The 22457-nt window shown below is 45.9% G+C and overlaps 1 non-coding gene across 1 annotated transcript; it reads right to left on the reverse strand.

The window, feature by feature from the left end:
* Nucleotides 1–17145: 17145 nt before the first annotated feature.
* On the reverse strand, nucleotides 17146–17219 carry Trnas-gga (transfer RNA serine (anticodon GGA)). The gene has a single exon. It is a non-coding gene; the product is annotated as a tRNA-Ser (tRNA).
* Nucleotides 17220–22457: the final 5238 nt, after the last annotated feature.

Below are 22457 nucleotides of genomic sequence, written 5' to 3' on the forward strand. Positions count from 1 at the left end.
TTGTCTTCCATCCGGCGACTCCGAGGGAAAGAGAAAGCACGCCAAGAGGGAGCCTCAGGGTGTGTTACTTCTGAAATGTTGTCCTCGGGCGTCGTTGAAAACACGAGACGTAGTAAAGAAGAAAGAACGCCACACAGGTGAACACGCAAATGAGAGTCTCACTCGTCAACGTCATCTTCTTCTTCTACTGCATACCAGAACGTGCGCTTCTCACGAACTAGAGGTGGTTACTACAAACAAACAAACGGAGGATGGACAGACCCACGGCATAAGGAGTTCGCCCCTAAAAGACAACCATCATCATCGGCCTCTATCTTCTAGCGCATTGCTTGGGCGTTGCGCGTTCTCTTCGTCCGCTTGGTCATCTTCTCAGGCCTTGTAAATATCGTTAATCGTTAGTCATCAACTAATAGCACGGTAATTAATATACTGCTGATTAGCACCATGTTAATTAAGGCCCTGCTATTTAATACCATGCTAATTAAGCCCTCGCCAATTTTTTATTTTATTTATTTATTTTGTACAATACTGCAGACAGTAGTCCAAGCAGGAGAGGGTGTACATAAAGAGACACACAAAGGCGAAAAAATCAAACATTACTGCGTAGCATGGGTGATGTGGATGGTAAGGAATTCCACTCTGTGATTGTTCGCGCGAAGAATGAATATTTATACAAGTTAGTTCTTGCGAATACAGGCTCGATGTAATAACTATGCTTGTGACGTGAGGCTCGACCGATGTGCTTCTTCAAGTAACCGTCAGTTTTTATTCCAAGCTTACCAAAATCAACAGATGCCAAAAACTTCAAACGTGCCTCTTTCTCCTTTCAGATAGTGGCTGTAATTCGGCCAACTGTAACATAGCCGAAGGTGAATAAAGACGTCTGAAACGTTTGTAACCATAGCGGACAGCTGACCTTTGATTTTTTCGAGTTTTTCTATGTTTACCTGGGTGTAAGGATACCAGACAGCACTGCCGTACTCCAAGGAAGGCCTAATCATTGTTTTGTATGTCATCAATCTGAGGGAAGGAGGGGATTCGCCCAACTTATGGCTCAGAAGGCCTAATTTTTTCCGGGCTGTGGAGCTTATGTTATTCACATGGGTCGATCAGTTAAGAGTGGAAGTTAGTTTTATTCCTAAATACTTGCATGCCTGAACTTCAACAAGGTGGTTATTTCTATATGATACGTAAAAGGAAGTTTGTTGCATTTGCTAGTGATGCTCATGTGCACAGTTTTCTGCAGGTTAATTACCATTTCCCATTTATTGCACCATTGTGCCAATTTATTTAAAGTGCCATTCAGGGTGATCTGGTCAGATACAGAATTTACAGGCGTAAATATGACGCAGTCATCTGCGAATAGTTTCAAACAAGCAGACGAGTTCGCTACATCTTGAATGTCATTAATATAAATGTTAAAGAGGAGTGGTCCAAGGACGGACCCCTGCGGAACTCATGAGTACACTTCTGAGAACCGCGAACTGGATCCGTCAATGTTTACGTATTGTTTTCGATTTGATAGGTATGTTTTAACCCAGTGAACATTGTGAAAGGGTAAACCAATTGCTCTCATTTTTGATATTAACTTTGAATGCACTACCCTGTCAAATGCCTTGGCAAAGTGTAATGAAGTCTAAAGTCTAATCAATCTGACCGCCTTTGTCAAGAACTTTGGTAAATTCATGAACTGCTGTGACTAATTGAGTTACAATGGAGTATCCATGTCGGAAGCCGTGTTGTGCATCAGTTATTACGTGTTTTTGCGCTAAAAATCATTTATGTATTTCGCTAATATATGCTCAAGCATTTTACAGGAACAAGAAGTTAGGGATATGGGACGGTAGTTATCTATCTGTAATGGGGAACCCTTTTTAAAAACAGGAATTACTTTTGCGACACGCCAGTCGTCAGGTAACGTGGCCGTATCGATAGACTTCTGAAAAATTGTTCCTAAAAGGGGAGCCGCTTGTACTGCATATCGTTTAAGAAAGGCGTTTGGAATATTATCCGGTCCTGGCGACTTCTTAATGTCTAAGCACAGGAGAAACTCAGTCACGCCATCAGTAGATATACTAACTGTGTTAATATTTTCGTTATCGTAGAATTCTTCGGAAAGCGACTGTGTCATCGGAGCGCATGGCTTCGTAAAACCACTTTGAAAAAACATGTTGAATGACTTAGCTATTTCTTTTTTATCGGTAAGGGCACTTCCGTTCACAAAAATGTGATTTATTTTGCGACAATTTTTTGGGGACAAAAACTGCCAAAATTTGGCAGGATTTTCCGTAACAAAGCGACCGAGCTTAACAGTAAAATCGCGCTCTCTTGATTCTTGCAACTTAAGCTGTAGATCGAGAGTTAACTTGAGATAAGGGTCCTGTCATATTTTTGTTTTCTATAACGTTTTATTCTACGTTTTAACTGAATAATTTCTCTCGTTATCCACGGGTTATCTCGACCTATCCTTTTAATTTTATCTGGAACGAAGGTATCAATCCAATGCTGGCAGCATCTTTTAAACTTTGTCCACAATGTGTTGACGTTATCATCACATAAAGAAAAAAAGGGTGTCTTCCAAATGGAGCATAATATTTGAGTCGTCAGCTGCATCGTAGTTTTTAACATTTATCGATTTAGGGTTGCATGAATCAGGATTACGTGGAAGGACGTGGAATTAAGACATTGCAAATGAAAGCATTGCTAATGTAGAAAAGAAGAGTGGCCTCAGCGGCATCGCTCTGCGCCTCAGCGGCATCGCCATCGATATGATCTCGTGGTTGCTGCGCCTGGCCGAACGCTGCTGACCGCTGCTTGTTCAGCCACATTCTCTGCTGATAAACCTCGTAGCAAGTGGTGGAGGCTGCTCGGTTTCGATCGCCTGGAGCTTAGGAATCGCACTCTACTCTCCATCGTGCCCAACGACGCAAGCGCCAGTGATCCAACTCCTCCAACGGCACCTCCCACTCTACTCTGCGCCGGTTCCTCGCGTCCGCTTGATCCCCCAACTTCATGGGCACTCACAACAAGGACGTGGACGATTGGATCTCCACGTACGAGCGAGTGCGCGTTCACATCAAATGGGACGACGACTCCAGGATGAGCTACGTTTCCTTTTATATGTTGGACGTCGCCAAAATGTGGTTCATAAACCACGAAGCTGACCTTCCCACGTTGTCGGTTTTCAAGACCAGTTTCCCTCAAGTTTTCGGTCGGCCTGAGGTACGGAAACTCCGCGCAGAACAACGCTTGCGTACTCAATCCCAACAGCTTGGTGAGAATTTCACCAGCTACACTGAGGACATCCGTGACCTTTGCAAGGTGTTGAACGCGCTGATGCCCGAAGAGTAAAAAGATCAAACAGATTATGAAGGGCATTGAGGACGGCGCTTTCCAAATGTTACTGCCGAAGAGTCCTCGCTCTGTCGTCGAACTCACAGAATTATGCCAGAGTTACGACGAGTTACGCCGGCAACGTCTTCACACCAGACGTCCTTCGGCGCTGGACGACTCTCTCGCCAGTCTTGGCATCGGAGACGACCCCGCGCCTCTGCTGTGGAAGATTCAAGAGTGCATACGCGCCGAGGTTGCTCGTCAACTCCCTTTGATGTCTTGCGTCCCAGACCAACCACGCAGTTTGGCACCTACGCTCCGCGACTTCATCCAAGACCAGGTCGCGCAAGTTATTCCTCCAGCCCCTGAGCCACTGCCAGTCACTGCACCACTCACGTACACAAAGGCCGTTGCCCGACCTCTTCACCAGACGCTACAGCCACGACCTATGTATCAACCGCCGACCTTTTCGCTGCCGCCTATGCCGATGCCACACCGGCCGCCTTTTCCGACCCCCAAGCCGCAGCATCGAGTGTACTCTGACCAATGGCGGACCTACGATGTCCGTCCCATATGTTTTGCTTGTGGTGGTCTTGGCTACGTGGCGCGGCATTGCCGTCGTCGCACAGCTTCTCCTCCGAACATTCGACGAGTGCCGTCTTCGCTCCTCAGTTTTCTCTGTGCCTTCCAGCAATCCGTCCTCTTCATTTCGCCCTGATCGCTCATTCGCACCTACCCGCCGCTCGCCATCTCCACGTCGTCGCTCGCTTTCTCCGATGCGTCGTCGTACCGGGCCCACCGAGCAGGAAAACTGATGGTCGCAGTTACCGAGGCGCGAACTGCGTCCACGTTGCCATGCACCAGTCCTCACCCCTCTCTAGCCAACGTAATTGAAGTGTCGGTCGACGGTGTCGTCGTCATGGCACTTGTCGACACAAGAAAATCCGTAATTTCCGCACAGCTGTGCCGCGAACTCTGAAATGTTCTTACGCCATTATACGGCTAGCCGCTCTGAACGGCGAACGCACAAAACATAACATTTCTCGCGGCCTGCACCTCACGAGTCGTCAACCAAGGACTTGTGTATATCGTGGAATTTGTTGTGCTAGTGTTCCCATGACGTAATATTAGGCTCGGACTTCCTTGCATAATAACGCCGTTATTGAGTGGTGTCACGGCGAGCTCGAGCTTTCTGCACTTGAAGACTTTGATGCCGCCGAAACTCCCCTTTCGTGTTATAAACTGTCAGTACTCGGCGACACAACCGTTCCTTCGTGCTCTTCCATGCTTGTACCTGTGTCCTGCGCCGCTATTTCAGATGGCGATGTTCCTTTTACGCCCTCTGACCTCTTCATTCCCCGCAAGGGTTCTCCACTGCCCGTCGCTCTTCTTACTGTCAGCAGTGGCGTCACGAAAACGCTTGTTCATAACACACTGGCGCGGTCCTTATCTTTATTCTATGGTGAATGCCTCGGTCCCGTACAGCCGATCGGCACCGTTCATATTTTTCCCGCTCCGGCTACTTCACTTTCTACGGACCTCAGCGCACTCACTTCTGACCCTGCCGTTGATCAGCCACTCCCTGACGCTTTCCATCGGTCCATCGATGCCGCAACGTCTTCAGAACGAAGCTGGTGATCACCCAGCTGCAGAAGCTCCGCTTTTATTTTAACAGCCATGCTTTCAAAAAGGCGTTTAAAGGGACACTAAAGAGAAACAATGAATTGGTTTAGATTGATAAAGTGTGCTCGGAGAACTCTTGTGTAGTTTATTGCACCACCATAGGTTTATTATTAGAGGAGAAAATCAAGTTGAATGAAACAACTTTATTGCAAGATCCGGCTAGTTGCTGGTCCGGGCCAGACCGCTCAGATGGAGGACGGAAGACCTTGTCTTCCACTAGCCTCCCTGGCCTGCTGGATAGCCCAGGTTTAGTCCTGTAGATCGGAGCTGAGCAGTGTTTTCCGCCATCGCTCCCGGAGAGGTTCTGGGGAGTCTGTTTGCTGATTGGAGCACCCCCATAGCATATGGCTTAGGGAGGCCTCTTCTATTCTACATGCTTTACATATTTCAAAGTTTAATTTTTAAATTTCGCGGCGAACTTTGTAATTCGTGACCTTAAAGTCTTCAAAGAGCATTTAACGTAATTCGGCGCCACTGGCTCGACGAAATTTCCACAAACTCGGTATGTCAAGTCTCTGGCTCCCTTATAGGACAATGTACCTCGATTTAACCGATTAGGAACTACGTAGGCCCAAGCGGGCGCCGACAAAATTATGTGACGTCACGGCTAATGGTGCTGGAATTCGAAGGTGGCGTCGCCACCTGTATTTTCTTTTTGCGCGTTTTCTCGCTTGTTAAGCGTCTTCGCGCAGAAAGCATGGTGTTTTTGGTATCGTGGAAGACTACTAATGCGAGAAAAATGTTTTGCTCTTCAGTGTCCCTTTAAAAGGCGTCCTTGTACCTACAACCTCACGGCATGAGATGTTGCACGGGAAGTGTCATGAAAACAAATATATATAACACTTACATGCGTATTAAAATGCGAGACACACAAAATATACACGGCAAAGAGCACACGGGGATCTCGACATTGTGTGCAGAAATCTTGCAACAGCACCTTCCAATGCAAAACACGCTGTAAACCTTCTGTACGTCACAGTCGCGAATACAGTGGTGCTGTCCGGAATCCATATAAAGCGTATCGTGTTAAACAGCCGGCGATAATCTTAAAGAACGTGTTGCGCTTTGTTAATCTTGTACATTCTTGGAATGACAGTGTGATTCTACTGTGCAATCATGCTGCCATGCAGACACTTGCAATCTGCTAACAGGTTACTTCTCTGAAATTCACATACCGGTTGAATAACGACAGCACAGGTGCTACTAATGAGAACGAACACCATATACTACCCTAACCGCACTTGTCCAGCATTATTATTACCAAGTGTTTGAGGACTTATATAACACGCTGTCAATTTTGGAAGCAGTATGTCTTTTCGTGCACCGTGAAAAAACGCCAGGCCTGCGCGGAAAGCGGAGCACAGTCAGCGCGAAAGCTGGAAGAGAGGAATTTCTAGAGCCCGTTCTTAACTGTCTTGGGGCTACTAATACAAGTACACTAGCAAGGTATCCACTACGCTACAAATCACAATACTTGTGAAGTTGGGAAGCACCTACAACGCCATTATTCATCATTGTGCGCAGAAGCAATGTTCCAGCTACACATATGTAAGGCATTATGTGCCCTTTGTTTACGTGACGACTGATGACGATGAAGAATTGTGGCTCAGCCCTTGTAATAGGTTGGAAGCTTTCAACGGCTCACCAGTTACGTAATTCGCATTATGTGACGCCCGGTCGCTATTTCACTCTCCGACCATGCAATATACCATACGTTGACGTGAGAAACAGAGACAGAGAGAGGAAGGAAGAACTACATCGAGACCCTGAGGAAATGGATGACTGGCTTATGGGCTTCCTTGGCAACCAATGCAAGTGCACTTGCGAGGAAACCACTGCGCTATACCTCATCATAATTTCTGTGACATAGGGAAACAGCCACTATGCCATTTTTCGTCGTTCAACGGAGAGCCGTGGTACCCGCTAAAAACATGTAAGGCATTATGCCCACATTGTTGGTGTTGTGCCTGATGACAAGAATTATTTCAGAGCCCCTTGTAATGGGTTGGAAGCATCCAACAGCCCACTCGTTGCGCAATTCGCATTGTGTGACGCCTGGTTACAGAATTCGCGTTGTGTGGGGCATGATTGTTATTTCACTCTTCTACCACACTAAATTGCATATGTCAGTGTGGTTCCTTCTGGACATGAAGCCTGTATAGCGTCTTCTTGCATGGCAGTTCCAAGCACCGGCATGGCTCTGAGGTACAACACTGGGCTCCCACGCTGAGGGCCCAGGTTCGAACGCCGTTCCATCCTGGAAATTCTTTCTTATTAGTTTTTTTTCTTATATCGAGGGATAGTGGTTACGGACACCGGCGGCGGCGGCGGCGGCGGACAACTACGGCGCCAAAAAAAAAACGCCAGGCCTGCGGTGAAACCGCAGCACAGTCACAGCAAAAGCTGGAAGAGCGGCGTTTCTAGAGCCCGTTGTAGGCTCTCTTGGGGCTACAATACAAGTTGACTAGAAAGGTACCCACTACGCCATAAATCACAATTTTTGTGAAGTTGGGAAGCACCTACTAAGCCATTATTCGTCATTCTGCGGAGAAGCGAAGCACCAGCTACACGTCTGTAAGGCATTATGTGCACTTTGTTAACGCGACGACTGATGACGATGAAGAATTATGGCTCAGCCATTTGTAATGGGTTCGAAGCTTTAAACGGCCCACCAGTTATGCAATTTGCATTGGGTGACGCCCGCTCGCTATTTCCCTCTCCCGTCATGCTGTATAACATACGTTGACGTGGGAGAGAGACTGGGGGGGGGGCCCAGAACTTTACTGAGACCCCGAGGAAATGGATCATGCGCTCATGGGCTTCCTGGGCAACCAATCCAAGTGCACCTGCGAGGAACCCACTACGCTATAAAGCATTGTAATTTTACTGAGACCCCGAGGAAATGGATCTGCGCCTATAGGCTTCCTTGGCAACCAATACAAGTGCACTTGCGAGGAACCCACTACGCTCTAAGTCATTCTAACTTTTGAGAAGTAGGGCAGCAGGCACTCTGCCATTTTTCGTCATTTTACGGAGATCCGTGGTACCTGCTAAACGCATGTAAGGCATTATGCGCACTTTGTTGATGCTGTGCCTGATGACGACGAAGAATTATGGTAGAGATCTTTGTAATGGGTTGGAAGCATTTCACAACCTACTCGTTGCGCAATTCGCATTGTGTGACGCCTGGTTGCAGAATTCGCGTTGTGCGACGCTTGGTGCTTATTTTACTCTTCTACCACGCTATATTGCATGTGCTAATGTGGTTCCTTCCCGACATGAAACCTGTACAGGACCTTTTTGCCAAGCAGTTTCAAGCACCGGAATGGCTCAGAAGTTGAATACTGGGCTCCCACGCAGAGTGCCTAGGTTCGAACCTCGTTCCATCCTGGAATTTTTTTCTTATTTCGTTTTTTTTCTTATTTCAATCGATACTGGTTACGGACACCGGCGGCGGCGACGGCGGCGGCGGACAACTACGGCGCCAAAAACGGCCGGTGAAATGATCTCATAACAGCTTTCGCTGTAAAACGGCCGCTGAAATGATCTCATAACAGGTTTCGCTGTAAAAACGCCAGGCCTGCGCGGAAAGCGGAGCACAGTCAGCGCGAAAGCTGGAAGAGGGGAATTTCTAGAGCCCCTTGTAAACTGTCTTGGGGCTACTAGTACACTAACAAAGGTACCCACTACGCCATAAATTTTTGTGAAGTTGGGAAGCGCCCACTACGCCATTATTCGTCATTCTGCGGAGAAGCGAGGTACTATCTGTAAGGCATTATGTGCACTTTGTTGATGCGACGGATGATGACGATGAAGAACTATGGCTGAGCGCTATGTAATGGGTGTGAAGCTTTAAACAACCCACTGGTTACGTAATTATAATTGAGTGACACCCGGTCGTTATTTAACTCTCCCTCCATGCTTTATAACATACATTAGCGTGTGTGAGAGAGAGAGAGGGAATTAAATTTATTGTGACCCTGTAGGAATGGATCATGGGAGCCTTATGGTCTTCCTTGGCAACCAATAGAAGTACACTTGCGAGAAAACCACTACGCTGTAAGTCATCACAATTTTTGTGAAGTAGGAAAGCAGCCACTATGCAATTTTTCGTCATTCTGCGGAGAAACGCGGTACCCGCTAAACACCTCGAACGCATTATGCGGACTTTGTTGATGCTGTGGCTGATGACGATGAAGAATTATGGCAGAGCCCTTTGTAATGGGTTGCAAGAATGCAACATCCCATTCGTTGAGCAATTGGCATTGTGTGAGACCTGGTTACAGAAATCGCGTTGTGTGACGTTTGGTTGCTACTTTACTCTTCTACCACGCTACATTACATATCCTAATGTGGTTTCTTCCCGACATGAAGCCTGTATGCGGTCTTTTTGCAATGCGGTTTCAAGCACCGGCATGGCTCTGAGGTTGTATACTGGGCTCCTAAGCAGAGGGCCCAGGCTCGAACCTCGTTCCATTCTGGAGATTTTTTCTAATTTCTTTTTTTAAATAATAATAATAATAATAATAATAATAATAATAATAATAATAATAATAATAATAATAATAATAATAATAATAATAATAATATCTAGGGTTTAACGTCCCAAAACATCATATGATTATAAGATACGCCGTAGTGGAGGGCTCCGGAAATTTCGACCACCTGCGGTTCTTTAACGTGCACCTAAATCTAAGTACACGGGTTTCTTTTTCTTATTTCGCTCGTGCGGTTACGGACAGCGGCTGCGGCGGCGGCGGTGGCGGCGGGCAACTACGGCGCCAGAAACGGCCCTTGTGATCACATAACAGCTTTTGCTGTAAGAACTAGACCTTCGCGACGCTCCACAAATGATGAATTGTTGGAGGCAATCAGCAATAAAATCGAAGAACTCTATTTGGGAAGTTCTTTCATATCGTTATATCGATACAATTACCGAATTCCTTACAATCTTGTTATCTTTGAGCGTGTGTATCATTGACTCATATATGCTCAAACATTGATTATTTTTCGTGATGAGGTACGCTCCCAACGGTGTCGCATAAATATTGTGGGCCGGTGTGGTAACTATTAATCACAGCTGTTTCTGTGTTTCCACATGTCATGCTACCAATCTACTATACCCATGTACTTACCGTTCGCGGACCGTGCACTTTCTCAATTTCATATATGCTCGTGTATGGACATGTCACGTGATATCAGATGCACAATTGGGAACTACAGGTTAATCATGTAAGTTATATTTATTAGCATATGCGGAATGGCTTTCAATTCTTCTGCTCGCAATCGTCGTTTGTCCATGTGCCCTTTGTCCGCCTTCGGTTAACCACAGCAAACACGGAGAATACGAGAGCTGCCAGCAAGTTGATCGCTGCTAGCATCCGATAAAATCCGTCGTAGGTGCCTCTCCCGTCTCGGAAGGAGCCTGGGAGAATCACAAAAGCGTGTAGCCGTGGGTGGCAGGAGGACAAGATGTTTCAATGGCAAGCTGCGCTACCGTTGATGTTAGGAAAGGCGGCGTGGAAACCTGAGCTTACATTTTCACGCGCATGTGCGAAAAGAAATTGTTTCGCCATAAGCATTTGGCTCAGGGAAGTATACACTACTTTAGAAAATGGCGAATTACCCTGCACAATTCGTCGGCATAACAGCACACACTTGACAAAACACCCGATTTGCGTCACGCCGCAGCTGTTGGCATCTGGCAGTCGCGGCCGAGGCTTGGACGAGGAAAGACGTGTCCGTTGTTGTCTTGGTCGCCTTCTTGAGGAATTCAAGGCTAACCGCAGCCGCCAAACCCTATTATATATATATATATATATATATATATATATATATATATATATATATATATATATATATATATATATATAGAGATCCCTATTGAAAATTTAACCACCATGTGGAATGGTAGATTCCACCATCCATCATTATGGTGGATTATGGTGCTGGAAGATGGTGGCACATGGTGTATGCTGGATGCTGGTGTATGATGGACGCTGGAGAATGGCGGAGTGTCAAACGGCTCTGCAGCGTCGGAACCATCGTGCCTAGCTGTCATACATAAATAATTGTATAGAAGGCGATGTAGAAAGCATTAGTACAAAAAAAAGAAAAATATGAAGAAAAAAAAGAACTTCCGCCACCGGGAGTCGAGCGTGCGACCTTCGGATCCCGAGCCGAGTACTCTAACACTACGCCACGCTGACTTTTTTTTTCTTTATTGCCTTGCGTATCAAGACTACTTACATACTCAAAAAAAAAAAAAAAATCTGACACTTGCTTTGCGTCCTGTAAAATGACTAGCCAACTTACTAATGCACCGTTTAGCTTCAGCTTTGTATGTCTCATACTGGAGACAGACGCGATCTTCACATCCTACTAAAATTTGCATAGTTATTAAACGCAAACAAACTGTTGCCGGTAACGAATGGCACATCGATAATGGCAACAGCGCTAACTTTCTTTTAGAATTCACAACGTAACTAAAAAAAAAAAAAGTCAAGTGGACCGAGGAGCGGGTATAGTCAACCGGATGTTACTGCGAAGTTTAACAGCCGTTTCTTGCTTTTTCCAAAGGGCGACATGTGCAGAGGCTTTATGTCGACTCTAATCTCATTCGATAAATACGCGCGTACAACTGATTGAGTATTGTGATGTTTTTTTTTTTTTTTCGCGCAACGTACAGCGCAGCCGTGCCAGCGCGCTGATGTGACGCTGTATCATTAGCTACAACTGCATAACGGCTGGGCAAAAAACAAGTGCAGTGCGCGGGGAAAAAATGCCATCATATTGGTTCAGTACGGCGAACGAATTGACAAGTCTATGTTCTCGCATACGTGTCAGAGAAGCGCCCGCGAGTGCGACCGGCGGCGGTTGGTTACTGGAGGCGTTTGCTGGAAGCGCGTCGCATCTATGCTCATCGCTTCTTGTGCAGACACCGTACACAAAAAATGCTTCATTTAGGTTAGTCGATGCCCCAGCTGTGCTGTAAAGTAATTCGTACTCATCGGAATCGTGTATCCTGAAACCCAGAAGTGCCGATAACACGTAGACGGACTCGGTCGGTACGCTATGCCTAACCTTTGGTGGCAATCATGGTGGTAGAATGTGATGGTGGAAGTCATACTTGGTGGTGCTTATCTCGACGCAGAGCGAAGGTAAAAGTTTGTGCCGTTTGGCTTCGCATGCATTTTCAGTGTTACCTCAAAGTGCCGCAGAGGTAAGTGAGTGTGCAAGAATTGCCAGAGTTGCGCTTCTAGGGTGGCGGTATCAAGTGGCGCCTGTTTTCTGGTCTACCCGCTGGAAGGGCTCATTTACTTCTCGGCAACTGCGCGGCTATGTAATACAGTTACTGTCACTGGTCACACCGACACTTCTAGACTTGTAAACATCACAATGCAGCAGCACATCGCGGATGTAAACCTGATAAGTACGTGCGTAAAATATAGGGGAAAGTATAGGAAAGTATAGGGAATGGTTTTAGTAATAAACGTAAGGTAATTGTGAAGAAAGAAAAGTGTGCGAAAAGGTAGCTTGCCGCGGGCAGGGACCGAACCTGCGACCTTCGAATAACGCGTCCGATGCTCTACGAACTGAGCTACCGCGGCGGCCATCCCCCCGTCCACTTTATAGGGTATATGTGTGCATTTAAACGTGGGAGTGTCAGTCAGCGCCGCCAGTAGCCATGACGGCGAGTGTGGAACACTCTTTTTTCTGCCTGTTGGCGTCACGTAGCACGTGAACTTATTAAGAGCTGGCAGCTGACCAATAATCCCTCGCATACCACCTGAAAGCATCAAGTCTGCCAGAACGAGACCCTCGCTATGAATGAAGGAAAGAAGTGTTAATAGAAATGCACACATATACCCTATAAAGTGGACGGGGGGATGGCCGCCGCGGTAGCTCGGTTGGTAGAGCATCGGACGCGTTATTCGAAGGTCGCAGGTTCGGTCCCTGCCCGCGTCAAGCTATCTTTTCGTCCACTTTTCTTTCTTCACAATTACCTTACATTTATTACTGAAACCATCCCCTATACTTCCCTTGGCATTATTGTCTGTTAGTTCTCATTAATATTGTGTATAACAAAGAAAACGAGCCCTTGAAATTAACACTTCTTTCCTTCATTCATAGCGAGGGTCTCGTTCTGGCAGACTTGATGCATTCAGGTGGTATGCGAGGAATTATTGGTCAGCTGCCAGCTCGTAATAAGTTCACGTGCTACGTGACGCCAACAGGCAGAAAAAAGAGTGTTCCACACTCGCCGTCATGGCTACTGGCTGCGCTGGCCGACGCTCCCACGTTTAAATGCACACATATACCCTATAAAGTGGACGGAGGGATGGCCGCCGCGGTAGCTCAGTTGGTAGAACATCGGACGCGTTATTCGAAGGTCGCAGGTTCGGTCCCTGCCCGCGGCAAGCTACCTTTTCGCACACTTTTCTTTCTTCACAATTACCTTACGTTTATTACTAAAACCATCCCCTATACTTACCTTGGCATTATTGTCTGTTAGTTCTCATTCATATTGGGTACAGTAAGGAAAACGAGCCCTTGAAATTAACACTGCTTTCCTTCATTTATATATATATATATATATATATATATATATATATATTAGAATGATATGTACCAAACTTGGTATGACGAGCGTAAATGACAAATGGCAACATGAAAATCATGAATTGCATATCATGTATGGCATGACTTACTTGTCACGCTAATGATGTACTCGAGGCCGGTGTGCTAGCTTGATATACATCAAAATTTGTATTGTGTCGCGTGACTGTATGACGAACGTGAATGACAGGCGACAACATGAAAATTATTATCTGCATTTCATTAATTTCATGTTGCCACCTGTCACTTATGTTCCGTTCACAGTCACCTCACGCAATACCAATTTTGGTTTATATCAAGCTAGCGAACCGGCCGAGAGTGCACCATGAGCGTGGCATGTAAATCATGCCGCAAATGACACGCATGCCATTTATTTTATGTTATCACCTGCCTTTCACGTTCGTCATACGGCCACCTCGCGCAATACAAATTTTGCTGTATATAAAGCGAACGAACAGGCTGCGAGCGCATTATAAGCGTGCCATGTAAGTCATGCTGCACATGAGATGCAAGTAACGATTTTATGTTACCACCCGTCCTTTACGTTCGTCATACAGGAATGCCTCGTCATAGCGATTTTGGTACATATCCATTTAATTAAATGACCTCGATTGCCCCGGGACCATGTAATGTAAATAATGTTGTACATGACATGCATATCATAACTTGCACATTAGGACCAGTCACTTATGCTCGTCCTGCACTCTTGTCACGCAATACCAATTGTGGTATATGGGTCATTACACGCCAACTGTCCCAGCCTTGGCGCTCGACCATGTGCGATTTGAATGAAAAAAAAAATCGAGGACTATCTATCCAAAGACAGAAGCCTTCCGCCAAAATTTACCAAAAAAATTTTCAGTGCCGCAAATTCTATGTAAAGTTTTTCCGAAAGCTCGGAACTATGGCTCGGAAAATGCGATTTCAAAAAATCTCTTCTTCAAATATTAGGCTAGGACAAATTTTTCCCTACACAACCATCGTAGGCTTCTCACTTAAAATACGTTTTACGAACGTTTACGCTTTCGAGGGTTTTCCGTGCGGTCTTAAATATTGACAATATGGCCCATATCGGGGATTTTTTCATATAAAGGCGACATTCAGTGTAATGTAATATTTTGCTTTAACTGATTACCAGGAAGTTTTACTGTAGCCCAAAAATAATTTGAGACCTATATGGCGTGAAATGATGTGTAGAGCTGCCGACAAATTTGCAAAAGAAATTCATTTTCGCACACGTTTAATCGTAAATTTACCATTGAGGTGGTCCTAGTAAAATTATGCTAAATAGCGCATTTACTAGCAAGGTTAGTTGCCTACTGACTGAGAATGTTTTATCAAATTACTTTTTGTTTTAAAGAAGAAAAACATTTTTGAATTTGTGTGCTACCGATGTCTAATTTTTCTCGTGTATTCTCTTCGCAGAAGGGCGTCCAGTGGTTAGTACAACCTAGTTGTCTAGTTGTTCGCCACGGAACAACTAGACAACATAATAATCTTTGCGCGTGCTTATTTGAATGCTTTACTAGCGAGTATTGGCCTGAGTTAACGAGAAATGCGAACCCCGCTAGAGTGAATTGAACCACATGAAGTTGTCCATTGAAGGCCGGCATAGTGTGCTTACGCAACCACGGGAAGTGACACCGATGCGTGCAATGAATGAGGGATCACCTGTGTTTTTTTATATTTCGCAGGCTTTTTTGATCAGCCGGAAAAAAGAGGTGTGTACTTGTCCAGTTAGAAACATAAATAGGACTAGTTAACATAACCTTTTTGACGGAAAAATGGGTAGCGGCTATTACAGTATACTAGAAACAATATGCACTATGTGTGCTTCGCGTAACGACGTTCCTTTTTTAAAAAAGAAATTAGTCTGCGTGATAGCTCGGACGCCCTCTATATCGCAGGTTGTTCTGAAAGCTACCAAAATATCAAAATAAATTATATGCGCCAGACAGCACAGTTCAAGTCGTTAAAAGCCATTCTTAAATGAAGTGAAACATACTTGCACGAGAAAATAATCTTGATAGAAAATAGTCATTGTTTGTTTACTGATTAAGTTCTGGATATTATTCAGGAATTGCGGCAGGTAAGACCACAAGACATATAGATTTTCAACCAATTACGCTCATGACAGCTTTGTAGTATGCGCTCGGTAAGGTAGAAATGAAATGTCTTCCAATTTAGTTTCTGAGAAAAACATCATTTAACTCTAATATATGTAGTCCGATTTCTTAGGGAGGAACATTTTTAATGTGACGTCATTCCAAGCCGGCGTTCGAAGTGCTTATGCCTTTAAAACTAAGAGGTTACAGTTCCTCAATTGTTATCCACCAACTAGAGTACGGAGTAGGCACATGATTAGTCGAATGTTCATGAGAAATGTCGTACCTCTAATCCCTAAGCAATTGAGAATATTCTGTTTGCGGCAATTGTAAAAAACACAATACCTCACTTTGAGTCGCCCTGCTGCTTCTAATGGCATTTTCCACTAATGTCATATTTACACACATAACATAAAGGTGAAGAATGTTTGCAGCACTCACCTAGGATTGCAGGTGCGACTAGGCTGAGCGGTATGATTGCCACGCCCGTGACGCCGGCGCAAGCCGCTGACCGATCGACGCCCAGCAGCTGAGCGATGAGGACGGCTCTCAAGCACAACAGAGTTCCTTTGCAGAGTCCATGCATAAAGGTGAGCGCTGCAATACCCTCATAGGTGTAAACCTGCGGCATCGAAATCAGGATAGCGGCGGCGAAAACAAGCGCGAGCACGTAAAGTGGATAGCGCATGCCTGGCCAGATATCGGACAGGAAAGGCACCGCGACACGACCCACGAGGGCGCCGGATGAGGAAAAAGAGATGAGTGTCTTGGCTACATCCAGTGTGATGCCCTTGTCGATGGCGCAGTCAACTAGTGTCGTGGAAAATTGTACGTTGCTATAATCGTCAATGACGATGACCGCAACAATGACGTAGAAGGATGGTGTGACGAAGAGCGCCAGGGTGTGCCTTACAGAGCTGCTTTCCCGTAGCGGTGTCTTGAAAATCGGCCGCGTCTCTGGAGGTCCTTCTGCCTTCCTGCAGGAAAGGTACCGGTATTCTTAGGCAGTGCATGATAGGTTCTGTTGGTATCGGTTTGACTTAAAATGTGAGTTTCAAAATATGCTTGTGCCAACCGAGAAGATTACGTATCGCACGATTCCTCTTAATGATCAAACCGCCTCGCTATATGGCGGTTACCTGTCCTAATATGTGCGACGATGTTAGTGTTATTTACCGCTGTTATTTGCGCTAGTTAATTCATACTTGCTGTGGGTTCAACGAAACATGTGTCAAGATCGAGTGGAACTATAAAAAGGATTGGAAAATAAACGTTTGTGGTGCGTTATTTTTACGTTTCTACGTTAAGAAAGGGAAAAAAGACAACCACCCGTTTGTAGCACGAAGCCACAAGGAAATCCATACGGATTTCTCAGAAATAAAGCCTTATAGTTGCCGAAAAATTCGTCCTGGTCCGGGGATCGAACCCGGGACCAACGCCTTTCCGGGGCGGTCGCTCTACCAATTGAGCTAACCAGGAAGCTAGCAATTGGCAGCGCGAGGGCGAATTCATCGACAACTCGAAGCAACTGGACACATATTGCAAATCAGTTCTGCGGAATCCCGCAAGGTGGCGGAAGGGTTAAGAAAGAGAAAATAGACAACCACCCGTTTGTAGCACGAAGCCACAAGGAAATCCATACGGATTTCTCAGAAATAAAGCCTTATAGTTGCCGACAAATTTCCACAAGGAAATCCGTATAGATTTCCTTGTGGCTTCGTGCTACAAACGGGTGGTTGTCTATTTTCCCTTTCTTAACCCTTCCGCCACCTTGCGGGATTCCGCAGAACTGATTTGCAACGTTTCTACGTTGTTTTTTGTCCTAAAGCCACCAAGTTTACTTTAAGTGCCCGTCTTGGCAGTCATGATATCACCCTTTTTTGCTTGTTTTTTGTGGGATGCATATGAAACATGATGGCTTAAAACAAGGAAACGGTAGAAACATTCTCACAGAACATATCAGCTGGACTTAGAAACACATTAGTGAGGGTTTGCTAAATCAGCTGCAGCTGCTTCATCATCCTAGGCAACGCTCTCGTCAAAGCATGAGCCCGGGGAGACTCCGAGACAATGGGTAGAACACCACCACTACTTAGTGTAATTATCGATGATCGCACCTCTCGGGGCTCTGCCATTAGCTCCGTGCGGCGCAAATTTGAATCCCTTCTCAATTATGTGGACTCTGACAGCTAGGCTAGGTGCGCTGGCTTCGAACAGATGACACCACTGCAGGTATACCAATCATCTATACTATCCGGCGTGATGTTTGCCTTGCCAGTCTTGAATATGCCGCCTAATGTTTGAAATGGAAAGCGACCATCGTGTAGCCCTCCACGTCATCCTAGGCAACCTTGTGACGCGCAGTCCGTTCCATTAATTATTGTCCACAACTTAATAATAATATCTGGGGTTTAACGTCCCAAAACCACGATATGATTATGAGATACGCCGTAGTGGAGGGCTCCGGAAATTTCGACTACCTGGGGTTCTTTAACGTGCACCTAAATCTAAGTACACGGGCCTCAAACATTCTCGCCTCCATCGAAAATGCAGCCGCCGCGGCCGGGATTCGATCCCGCGACCTTCGGGTCAGCAGTCGAGCGCCATAACCACTAGACCACCGTGGCGGGGCGAAGCCCACAACTTGGCCTTGAGACTTGTACAAGATGATTAGATAGTGTTACACTATATGGAGCGTATGCACATGACATGCAAGTAACGATTTTATGTTACCACCCGTCACACCAGCAGGTGGTAACGGGTTACCACCCGTTACCACCTGCCTAGCACAAGAGGGAAAAACACCTATGAATGAGCTTATTCAGAGCCACTTCTCTCGCACGGGGAAAATGACGGCATTTTGATTGGCATTAGGGGTGATTCGGATTGATACCACTTCATTGAGAACCTTGAAATTGCACAGCAAACGCCTTTTCCTCTTTTATCATTCGAATCTAGAAACACGTAAAAAAGTCTGAATAATATGTTTCGGCACTTCTACAGTTAGCCCAGTCACACTCATACAAACAAACAGACGCTAGCTCACAGTATTTGAGGACGGATTTTGTACTCAGCCATGGCTAAGACGTTTCTGCAGCTTTCTTTGCTTTTCGACTGACATCACAAGGTGTTTACAATGCCTCACCCATCCCTATTAGCGACTGTGGAACTAACAGCGATAGAACGTTCCGGCGAAATTATCTCTCGTGGGGAGTCTCTCACTGCCCAGTAGATACCTTCTCACGTTGGCATTGCTGGAAACGAAGAGGTTGATCGCCTCACTTCAACTTATGCCCATAACGAGTGTGACTGCTCATAAATTTCCTGTAGAGTAGACAACGGTCGTCGGCTGATCCGCAAGGCAGCACCCAGATGAATGTGTCGCAAACGGATCGTTCCCTCATTGTACTCCTGCGTGCCTCATCGTACCACAGCACTGCTAAGGGTTGGCCTTGTGTATGTGCGCGAGCGCCTATACCGTTAAGGACTTCTGGAGAGTCCATCGTGTACATATAGTGGCTCCTGTGAGACATTGAACACCGTATATTAGAGTGTCTCGGCATCGCTGATTAAAAACAGATACAGGCTCCTTGCATTTAATTGCTCCCCCCTTGACAATGTACCCTTCCTGGGAGGGTCAGGCACACTAAGCAGTGTAGAGTCTTATTAACGGAACAAATATGGCCCGCGTTTATAGATTTATTTCCGTGTTTCGATTGATTTTTCTCCGAGTCACCTGAACTTTATTTTAGTCTCCTTTGTTGGCTAAAACATGTTGGAGGGTTGGTAGGTTAGCATGCATGACAGAGTGAGTAAGCGCGACTTGACAAGGACGTAGACAGAAAACAGACAAGTACAGGGCGCTTTTTTTTCTATTCTCCTGTCTTCTTTCCACCTGAAAGGCTAGGTAGCGTTTGTGCGCCTCCAAGTGGCAGTTGTCCCATTTCCTCAGTGTCATTGTCATATATCATATAACAATAACGAATAGCACCACAAGAAATCTGCGTAATAAAGAACAAGCGCATCGGGCACCTTCGACACATTCTTTCTCTCTGAACATAAGAAGGAACGGGTGAGAGCGAGCCGAAAAAAGAACCAACGATCAAATAACCGACTTCATAAATGTTTCTCGAATGTTTGTGATTCTCTTCTATACCTGACTCCGTGTTTACAGCTATAAAAAGTCTTTAGGATAAATTCGTGTCGCTAAAGATGGCATAGCTTCTGTTAAGGAAAATGCTGCACGAGTTATTCACCCTTGATTAGCGACGTTGACGGCGCTGCCCACAGCATCCTGTCCAGATTGGCGATTCTCGTCAGGCGCCGTTTTGCGCCAGTCGCACCCGATGGACATCGGAGAAGGCTGCCTGGCAAGCATAACGATCGGAATTGAATGCATCATGATCCCAGCCAACAAAAACAATCCGCCTTGGAAGCCGTATCTCTGCACCAGATGGGACAATATCAGCTGCCCGACAATTCCGGCTACGCCCCAGCCAAAGCCATAAAGGACTGAGAGAGCCGTCGCCCTGTACTTGTAGAAGTGCAGCAGGATGTAGATCCCCGCCGACGTGGTAAACAGCCCCATTCCGAAGCCTGCAAAGAAACAACAACGAATAATCCCCACAGCTATGCGGACCGCATCAAGTATTACATCGCAGATATACAAGCTCTATGAAAAACTCTTCTTGCTCTTGAGAAGTAGAGGGGTCCGTGCATGCGCTGGCTGTTTGTTCTCATTGATGATCTGTCATCAGTTCGGCGGCCAATTGGCAGCATTGATATCTCCAATGTTGTAACTGCGTTTCTGGACGACACCCTTGCATTTTAGCACTGTCATTACAAAACCCTGTCGGCCCTCATACACTAAGGCCTTAATGTTAGAGTCGTGGAAAAAAAATTAAGGGTAGCCTTATAAAGCGCAGAACTGGCTGCGCTCACCAATAAATGACAATATTTTGTGATCAATCTGAGCCTCGTATATTTTTTTAGAAGACAGAACCAGCCTTGAAATCATTAAACACTTGTGTTCTGTCCCTGTCACAGTGATTGCACTTTCTTGTCCTATGTACACAACATTACACTGCTCGTTTGCAAAGCGTTCTCTGTACTGCGCTTTGGCGTTTATGGGCTAAAAATGATGAATGGCTGCTGCAATCGAAGTTAAAATGAGACACCTTTTCTTTCTTATATTGTACTACACATTTCATGAAGGACAGTAGGCTAGTGCAGCAAGCTAATAATAAAGTGCTCATTACGCCGGAATAGTTGCTTAATAATAGCACTGGCATGCGTTCGTGTTTCATGTTCGATGTGAGCTAGAAACACACTTTTTCTCTTTATGTAAATGTGAGCATGTGGAAACCGTGACCATAGCGTTATTCGATGCAATATCAACAGCAATATGGCACTGCCTCGCGCATGTGTAACTAAACTTTCTAACGCGACCAACGACCACACGCAATTCAGCGCCCAGCAACGATGATAATCTCCGAAAGTGGCAGCTGAACATAGGCGCAGCCGCACAAGGCATATCTTCAGTGCAACAACCGTGTCCCGCACTGTTTCATTGATGCCGATGCAGGCCGCACCATAGCAACTCGGTTGGTTTAATTATGAAAATATACAGAAGCATAACACAGCCAGTGTGAAGAAAAAACTAAGATTGGGGAAGGGCCGGTAGCATGCAAGTCATGAATAAAAAATTCAGGAGCCCTTCCCCTATCGGCAAAAGGGGGTGAGCGAAGCTTCACGTGTGTGTGCTTGACCAACCACTTCTCATTATATCTTTTCTTTTCTACCTCATTGCGCAATGCACGCTCCAAACATTTTTCCTGCTTCAATGGCGGGAATGAGACCTTCATTCATGTGCTTACACTGCTTAGCTGCGCAACACTTCAATTGCAACAGGTGACAACGACGACCATGCGTTAAAATTCAGGTAACAATGAATTGTGACAACGCGACATGGCAAGTGACCTCAAAAAAGGTGAAATTGCCATATCAGAAGCGGCTGATTCTAATGTTATACCAAGTAAGGTGCGTTACCATTTGATCTGGCACAGCTAGCGAAGTGACCACCGTCTCGTATCTTCATCGCAAGCCGAGCGGTGAGAACAGCGCGTACAAAGGTATGAGTCGTCCGCTGATCTCTCTCAAGGTAAAACGCGCGTGACCGCGCCACGCCGACCAAACAGCGGAGTTTCTACCGGGGACACGCAGCACCATTCTGCGTCCCCTCCTCGACCTTTCGTCGCTGGACGAAAGACTGCCTGCGCATTTCTTCGTCACTTGAGCGGCGAACGTGGGCTACACTTGCACGCTTTCACTCACGCACAACACATATGACGCGCGGGGCTATGTTATCGATTTATACTTCACACACAGCATCACGGCTGCACCGACAGCAACGGCATAAACGCGCCGGGAGTGTCCATAAAATATCACAATAAAAAGATAATATCCGTGACGGTTGCATTTGGTACTGTCCGCGACGCGGCCCCTTAGGAAACAAATGCATGAACTTTCTCCATCTGAAGGAATCAGCGTAGCAGACGACACTTGAACTGCACATAGCTCGGTACTCCTGCGCATATTACTGCCGGTCCCTGAGATTATCGCTGCCGCGGAACGTTGAAATCACGTACAGTAGAGTCGTGTCTACTGTTCGCCAGTACGGTAAGCTGTGCGTAAAAAAACTTAAAAAAAAACGGACTC

The sequence above is a fragment of the Rhipicephalus sanguineus genome, chromosome 4 (assembly GCF_013339695.2).
Source record: "Rhipicephalus sanguineus isolate Rsan-2018 chromosome 4, BIME_Rsan_1.4, whole genome shotgun sequence".
Classification (NCBI taxonomy): domain Eukaryota; kingdom Metazoa; phylum Arthropoda; class Arachnida; order Ixodida; family Ixodidae; genus Rhipicephalus; species Rhipicephalus sanguineus.